This window comes from Ursus arctos, chromosome X (genome assembly GCF_023065955.2).
Source record: "Ursus arctos isolate Adak ecotype North America chromosome X, UrsArc2.0, whole genome shotgun sequence".
NCBI classification, from domain to species: Eukaryota; Metazoa; Chordata; class Mammalia; order Carnivora; family Ursidae; genus Ursus; species Ursus arctos.
This window is the reverse complement of record NC_079873.1, coordinates 30,750,437-30,758,946: the sequence shown is the minus strand read 5'-3', so window position 1 is coordinate 30,758,946 and position 8,510 is coordinate 30,750,437. Positions and strand designations below refer to the sequence as shown.

At 43.9% G+C, this 8,510-nt stretch overlaps 1 pseudogene; it reads right to left on the bottom strand.

The window, feature by feature from the left end:
- Window positions 1–6,139: 6,139 nt before the first annotated feature.
- Window positions 6,140–8,130, bottom strand: LOC113265760 (MYND-type zinc finger-containing chromatin reader ZMYND8-like; annotated as a pseudogene).
- Window positions 8,131–8,510: the final 380 nt, after the last annotated feature.

Sequence of the window (8,510 nt, the reverse complement as noted above, 5' to 3'; positions counted from 1 at the left end):
ATGGGCATTTGTTAAGTACAGTTTAATTGTAGCAGCTAATATTTCACGCAAGCCACTTACGGATTCATATCATGAGACAATAAGCAAAACGCTTTATAATTTCAAAATGTTGTATGATTGTAAAAATAATGACACGAAAATGACATCAAACGAAATGTTTTTGTATGTTTTTAAAAATGAAAACAAAATGGGTGCCTGAGGGGCTCAGTCGGCTGAGCAACCCACTCTTGCTTTCGGCTCAGGTCATTATCTCATGGGCCCTTAGATGGAGCCCTGTGGCTGCTCTGTGCTCAGAGGGAAGTCTGCTTGAAGATTCTCGCCCTCTCCCCACCCCCACTCACAAGCACATGCTCTCTCTAAAACAAATATTTTAAAAAATGAAAACAAAATTAATTAAAAACATTACTACACAGGAAGATGAGGGGAACAGATGGAGAGAAAGAAGGCCTCCCTGAAGCCCTCAGTAAAACAGACAAATTAATAAACAATTATCAAATGCCTGTTTATTTTTTTAATTTTTTAATATTTATTTAGTTAAGTAATCTCTACACCCAACGTGGCGCTGGAACTCACGACCCTGGGATCCAGAGTCATATGCTCTTCCTACCAAGCCAGCCAGGTGCTTCTGCTTATTTATTTTTTAAGATTTCATTCACTTATTTGTCAGAGAGAGAGAAAGAAAGAGAGCACAAGCAGGGGGAGCCGCAGGTTCCCTAATGAGCAAGGAGCCCGATGCAGGGACTTGATCCCAGGACCCTGAGATCATGACCTGAGCCGAAGGCAGACACTTAACCCACTGAGCCACCCAGGCGTCCCACCCCTATTTCTTATAATAGTGCATTTAGTGTTATGGGAGATAGCGTCCCCATTCCCTCCACTCCACAAAAAACCACAAAAGCTGCCGTGGATCCCTTGGAGAGTATAGCCAATGGAATGTTCATCTTATAAAGTGATCAAACTAGAGCTGTACAGAGCCTATGGTTAGAGATAAACTGGTCATAGGAAAGCCAGTGTCAATCTACTTATGTAAGTCATCATGCTTTTAGGTTATTCACTCCATTCAAGTGCATCAGTCATAAAGAAGAGCTAAAATATCCCTTCCTTGTACTTTTTTTTTTTTTTTTTTGGAGCGAGAGGGAGAGAGAGGGTGAGCACACGCAGGGGGAAAAGCAGGCTCCCTGCTGAGCAAGGAGCCCGATGTGGGATTTGATCCCACAATCCTGGGATCCTGATCTGAGCTGAAGGCAGACACTTAACTGACTGAGCCACCCAGGGGTCCCCCCCATGCTTGTACTTTTAAGCTGTTTTTCCAGCTTTTTTTTTTTTTTAAGATTTTATTTATTTATTTGACAGAGATAGAGACAGCCAGCGAGACAGGGAACACAAGCAGGGGAAGTGGGAGAGGAAGAAGCAGGCTCCCAGCAGAGCACGGAACCTGATGTGGGGCTCGATCCCAGGACCCTGAGATTAGGCCCTGAGCCAAAGGCAGACGCTTAATGACGGAGCCACCCAGGCACCCCATGTTTTTCCAGCTTCTATAAGCAATTTTCCACCCAACAGTGATGAGTTGTCCCCACTCTTCGGTGAGATTCAACAGATGCAGCCAGGACTTCTCATTTACTAACCAGAGCCTAACAGAGGGAAATTCCACAGGAATCTGCGATGAATTTGGAAATAGCAGTTAAAATAACTCAGTCCCAGTTAGTTTACATGTGGCCCCTGGGAATGGCCACGAGAAGGATGGGGCTGGAAGGGGAGAAATGAGGGCCTCTAGTTCCAGAATGAAATGCTTTTCTGTATGCGTAAAATAAAATGGGGACCGGGGCGCCTGGGTGGCACAGCGGTTAAGCGTCTGCCTTCGGCTCAGGGCGTGATCCCGGCGTTATGGGATCGAGCCCCACATCAGGCTCCTCCACTATGAGCCTGCTTCTTCCTCTCCCACTTCCCCTGCTTGTGTTCCCTCTCTCGCTGGCTGTCTCTATCTCTGTCGAATAAATAAATAAAATCTTAAAAAAAATAAAAAATAAAAAAATAAAAAAATAAAATGGGGACCTACACATATGAAACTACAAGCCAGAGAGGTTGTATGACTGAAGAATTGGAACACGGGATGCTTTCCCCTTGCTCTCATCATGCTGCCTGTGGTGGTCACACAACCTTCAGATACATTCCACACTTAGTCATTCTGCTTGATTTGGTGCCTCTTCGGGAGCACAGTTTGTAAACAGTCTGCTGAAAGTTCCATGCGAGTAGCGACTAGCTCAGGAAAAGTGCAGGTGGCTTCAGGATGAGCCCGCGGAAGGTGGGGCCAGTGAGCGGTGACGGGAAAGCCTGCGTCTGGATGAGCCTCGGCTTCAGGGAGCCCTGGTTTAGAAGAAATCCCCTGACGTCAGCACTTTCCTCGGAGGAAGGCGGCGTGGAGATGCCACACTAAAAAGTAAGCAATACCTTTTGGAGTTTATTTTTGTGTATGGTGTGAGATAGTGGTCAAGTTTCATTCTTTTGCATGTGGCTGTCCAATTTTCCCAGCACCATTTATTGAAGAGACTGTCTTTTTCCCACCGGATGTTTTTTCCTGCTTTATCAAATATTAGTTGCCCAAAGAGCCGAGGGTCCATTTCTGGGCTCTCTATTCTGTTCCATTGGTCTATGTGTCTGTTTTTGTGCCAGTACCATGCTGTCTTTGTGATCACAGCTTTGTAGTACAGCTCGAAATCCGGCATTGTGATGCCCCCAGCTTTGTTTTTCCTTTTCAACAGTTCCTTGGAGATTCGGGGCCTTTTCTGGTTCCATACAAATTTAAGGACTGTTTGTTCCAGTTCTTTGAAAAATGTCCTTGGTATTTTGATCGGGATAGCATTGAAAGTGTAGATTGCTCTGGGTAGCATGGACATTTTAACTATGTTGATTCTTCCGATCCATGAGCATGGAATATCTTTCCATCTTTTTATGTCTTCCTCAATGTCTTTCAAGAGTGATTTATAGTTTCTAGAATATAGGTCCTTTACGTCTCTGGTTAAGTTAATTCCAAGGTAACGTATGGTTTTTGGTGCTATTGTAAATGGGATGGATTCCCTAAATGTGAGACAGGAATCCATCAAAATTCTAGAGGAGAACATAGGCAACAACCTCTACGACATCGGCCAAAGCAACCTTTTTCATGACACATCCCCAAAGGCAAGAGAAACAAAAGATAAAATGAATTTATGGGACTTCATCAAGATTAAAAGTTTCTGCACAGCCAAGGAAACAGTCAGAAAAACTAAGAGGCAGCCCACGGAATGGGAGAATATATTTGCAAATGACACTACAGATAAAGGACTGGTATCCAAGATCTACAAAGAACTTCTCAAACTCAATACACGAGAAACAAATAAACAAATCAAAAAATGGGCAGAAGAAATGAACAGACACTTTTCCAATGAAGACATACAAATGGCTAACAGACACATGAAAAAATGTTCAAAATCATTAGCCATCAAGGAAATTCAAATCAAAACCACACTGAGATACCACCTTACGCCAGTTAGAATGGCAAAAATAGACAAGGCAAGAAACAACAATTGTTGGAGAGGATGTGGAGAAAGGGGATCCCTCCTACATTGTTGGTGGGAATGCAAGTTGGTACAGCCACTCTGGAAAACAGTGTGGAGGTCCCTTAAAAAGTTAAAAATTGAGCTACCCTATGATCCAGCCATTGCACTACTGGGTATTTACCCCAAAGATACAGACGTAGTGAAGAGAAGGGCCATATGCACCCCAATGTTCATAGCAGCAATGTCCACAATAGCTAAATCGTGGAAGGAGCCGAGATGCCCTTCAACAGATGACTGGATTAAGAAGTTGTGGTCCATATATACAATGGAATATTACTCAGCTATCAGAAAGAACGAGTTCTCAACATTTGCTGCAACATGGACGGCACTGGAGGAGATAATGCTAAGTGAAATAAGTCAAGCAGAGAAAGACAACTATCATATGATTTCTCTCATCTATGGAACATAAGAACTAGGATGATCAGTAGGGGAAGAAAGGGATAAAGAAAGGGGGGGTAATCAGAAGGGGGAATGAAACATGAGAGACTATGGACTATGAGAAACAAACTGAGGACTTCAGAGGGGAGGGGGGTGGGGGAATGGGATAGACCGGTGATGGGTAGTAAGGAGGGCACGTATTGCATGGTGCACTGGGTGTTATACACAACTAATGAATCATCGAGCCTTATATCGGAAACCGGGGATGTACTGTATGGTGACTAACATAATATAATAAAAAATCATTAAAAAAAAAAAAAAAAAAAGTAAGCAATACCAAGCGCCTCTGAGAAGTGTTCCCACCAACAGCATGCTGTCCGGGGCAATTATGCCTGTTACTGCGGTGAATGCCATTGTATCTGGAGCTGGGTACTGACTGGAAGCGAAAGCCTCCGGAAAGACATCTGTCTGGCTCCTGTTGTCACCGGTTTGCATTGTTCTCTCCTATGGCTCAGGATGCAAGCACATTTGAGCCGTCCTTCCGAGACGCGGCGGCTTCATGAACACAATCTATTGCACGGTGTGAGTTACATTTTGTCTTTCCTGGAGAATATCAGGAAAGGAATACATCTGAGAACCAGTCCACAAGACACACTCGATACATAAATTAAGTGTGATAAAGTAATGAGCAGCTTGGGGGACGGATGACACATTTGTCAGCCTCCTTGATTCCCCAGCATGGCAATGGCGTCCAGAACTGGTGCCGAGCAGGAAGATGAGGACAAGGTGGGGAGGAAGGAAGGGGCGGCTACTCTCCTGAAACCCTCGTGAGAGAGAACAGACCTGTGGCTTGACAAGACTTCCCCGATGGATTCTTACCGCTGTTCCAGCAGACCACCTTCAAGGCTAGAGTTTCCTAGGTTATACCAGAAATTCCCTATCATTCATTGTTGGGTTGCTTGAGAGTCAAGAAGTTTACAAACACAGAGGCTAGATTAAAATCCTGTTGGACAACAATTATTGACCGCTTGTTTCCCCAGCTAGCGTTTGAGGACTTGAGTGGTGGTGTGGGAAAAGCAGAGCCCATGGGGCAGGAAGTGTGGTATGAGGATTTGGTTCACTATGCACTAGACCTGGTTCACTTGGACTAACTACCAGTCCTTCCTGAGACTCAGCTTTCTTGTCCGTGGAGTGAGAGTACTTCCCACACCCACCTCACAGAATGACTGGGAGACATGCATGAAAAAGTGTGAGAGAGCGCCACTTGCACGAGGTAAAGCAACACACAAATAGTCATTAGTATTTATATTAAAATTTGCCACAGAGCAGAACATAGATTTGACCAGGATATAGACATAATGCCTCCAGAAAAAATGAGGGAATTTAATTTAGACAATAATAGTGTTTCTTTTATAATTTTTACATCACAGTCTCCTCTCCTTAATGGCAAATTGATAAATTTCTTCGTGTACTATATTCATTCTCTTTGATGATCTTTAACTTCCCACCCTTGGGGAAATGGTAACCTAACTTCTGTAACTCACTGTCTAGACATCTGAATGACTTTCTTTGATCCTTGGTTTTTTAATACTATCAGTACAGTGTAATTGATACACAGGATCTTGAGACACAGTCTATTAATCGTGAGGATAAGTGATACCAGTGCTCATTTTGTCCAGGCCCAGCTCACCAGTGCTGATGCTATTGCTTCTCTACGTCGTAGAACTCAGTTACATTCATTGTATATTTATATGCTCATATTTATGCATCCTTGGCCAAGCTCTAAACTTGTCGAGGCTCAATAGTGTATCTTATTCTTTTTTTTTTTTTTCAGCTGGAATGTTTATTTTTCTGAAAAATATGAGATCTTTTAAGGGACTGTATTTCCCTTTTTGCTTTGACTGCTAGGAAGCTCACAGGCAAAATGAAAGCTCAACTTCGCTAACTCTGAAGGATGAAACAGTATATATTTCTGTGCATACACTTTCTCAGACCTCTTACTATTCTACCTTCATCTTTTACAGACTTCTTTATTTTCATTTTGTTTCATGGTTTTATACTCTTGTCAATCAGTTATAGATTCTTTCATTATGCTCGGGAGATGGTTCTTTGGGTTCCTTCTTATTTTTTTTTACCCTTCTGTCCAAAATGGTCTTCTCCTAAACCTATGACAAGTTCAGCATGAGAGATGGTTCTTCAGGTTCCTTCTTTTTTTGACCCTTCTGCCCAAAATCATCTTCTCCTAAACCTATGACAAGTTTACTCTCTGAATCAGAGTCCAGGCCCAAATGTACTGTTCAAGAATCAATCTCATCTTTTTCCTTCAGTTTATCTTCTGTGGGAGGAGTCAAGGCTTTCAACTTTTCTGAAGAGTCCTTCTCAGACTAGGGACTTGCCTTGTCTTTGAGCCTGGATCTGCTTTCTCGCTGTTTGGCTATGCACTTTTCATTTCCTCCTTAGTCTCCACTGGGTTTGCCAGTTTGAGCCTTTTTTTTTTTTTTTTTTTCTTTTGGACAGTAGATGGCTTTTCATCCATTTGACTACCTTCTTTGTCTTCTGCATCTTCTGGCTCATTCTTAGAGCTCCACTCATTGTCACTGATATACTCACTATCACTACTATCCGACTTCTCGGAATCTTCCAAATCTCTGTGCTCTACAGCCGTGTAAACATCCTCTGAGATTTCATTTATGCTTAGTCGTGCTTTGCAACTCTGTCATCTTGTCAAGATTTAGCTGGAACCTGGTGCGAATCTGCCAGTTGGGTGAGATGAGAACAGGCGCCACCTGCTGCTGGACCAACTGGCTCAGCTCTCTCAGGTCCATCTCACCACCTTGCTTCAAGAACCCAGGTTAAGATTCAGGATGCTTCCAGTGGTGGACATTTTGTCTGTTTTCATCATGACTGGAATGGACACTTGAGGAGAGAAAGTTTTCAGACCACTGTATAAAGTGCCTGTTTGTCCCATGTTTGCCGAGGCTGGTGAAGCTGTGCTCTTGTCCACGAAGTCCATGGGCTCCTCGCTGGCACTGAGGTGGCTCCACGTGGCCCTCACGTGGCCCTCTTAGCATCCTGCTCCACGTCAGAGCCGGTGTGCACGGAAGAGTTTGTACTCATGGGAGAGCATGGCACATGTGACGAGGAGATCCTGTGGCCCCTGCCCCTGCTCAGCATGGGCTTGCCCATCAGGATCATGGGGGACGCTGTCATGTCAAAGCTGAGCTTGACCTTTTCCTGCTTGTCTAGCTGGGTAGGGCCGGGGTTGCTGGGGTCGAGCAGCTTTTGGTACTGGATGTTGGGTGTGTAGGATTTTCCGATGGGAGAGTAATTAAGACCCCTATACTTCCTGTAGATGGTCTCCACATACACCTCCATCTCTCGCATTGCACTGTTGAAGATGCTTTTTGACTTTTTCAAAGGAGAAGGAATTTCTTTAGATATGAGGTGGCAATTATTTATTGGAACCCAGGCCCTGTCATGTTGTCCAAATAAATGGGCATCAAGCTACCCATCTTTACCCCTCAGAGCTTTTACAGACCAGAATGGAAACCCCTTCAGTTCTGCCCAAAGGATGTGGATTGCTCCAAGGTTCATAAAACCAGTTATCTCATTTTCGGCTAGCAGCTAGATACTTACTGGACACACTTTGATTTCATTCATCTCATGCTCACAGATTTTGATGAGTACTTTTGCTGTGTCAGTTTGTGATTTCCTCCATTATAAATGACGCGGTTATGCAAAATCCACTTTGCATCAGCCAAGAAAGCTTCTGTGCAGCCATGTATTTTCTTTTTACCATTCTTTTCCAATGTACAAAGGTCCATAGAATGGAAGATGGCTTGTAGTCAGGATGCTGTTCCAATGGAACAGGCTTCTGGAATGCATCTGTCCCTTGTTGTTTGACTTTCTGAATAGCAAACTTGAGCAGGTAGGATAACTGTTTGATGGGGAGCATTGTCATGGCTTAATTCCCAGCCTCAACACATTCTGCTACCATAATCTTCTCACTTCAGGACAAAACCCATCCCCCTCTGGTTCCATTGTCAGTCTCAAAACACTTATCATGATAAACCCAGGGATAAAGCTCATAGCAAAGGACTTGGCCTTTCTGGTAACAAACCGAGCAGTAGAAATCATTCTGTCCATCCTGTGGTATGACATTCCTGCCTCTCCTCATATGGATAGTATGCACTGAGAAGGTCCAGCACCCATCTGACATCCTGATACCTCTCTGCAGCCTCACCTCTGAACTCTGGGCTCCTTCGCTTCTGCTGAGATGACCTCCAAGCTCTTATACCTTATTGGTGTATCTAGTCCCAAGACCATTTCTCCAGGAAATTAATAGGTGCATCCTTTGTTCAGAAGGCTGAGTTAGTATAAGGAAGGATATTAAAAGGATAAGACATGACATATAAACCAGCAGGTGGGAGCCATGTCAGCACGGCAGCTAGCTATGCTGCCAGGCTGTCCCTCATCATCAAGATTACCTACTTAACTGGGGCACCTCGGTGGCTCAGTCGGTTAAACATCCAACTC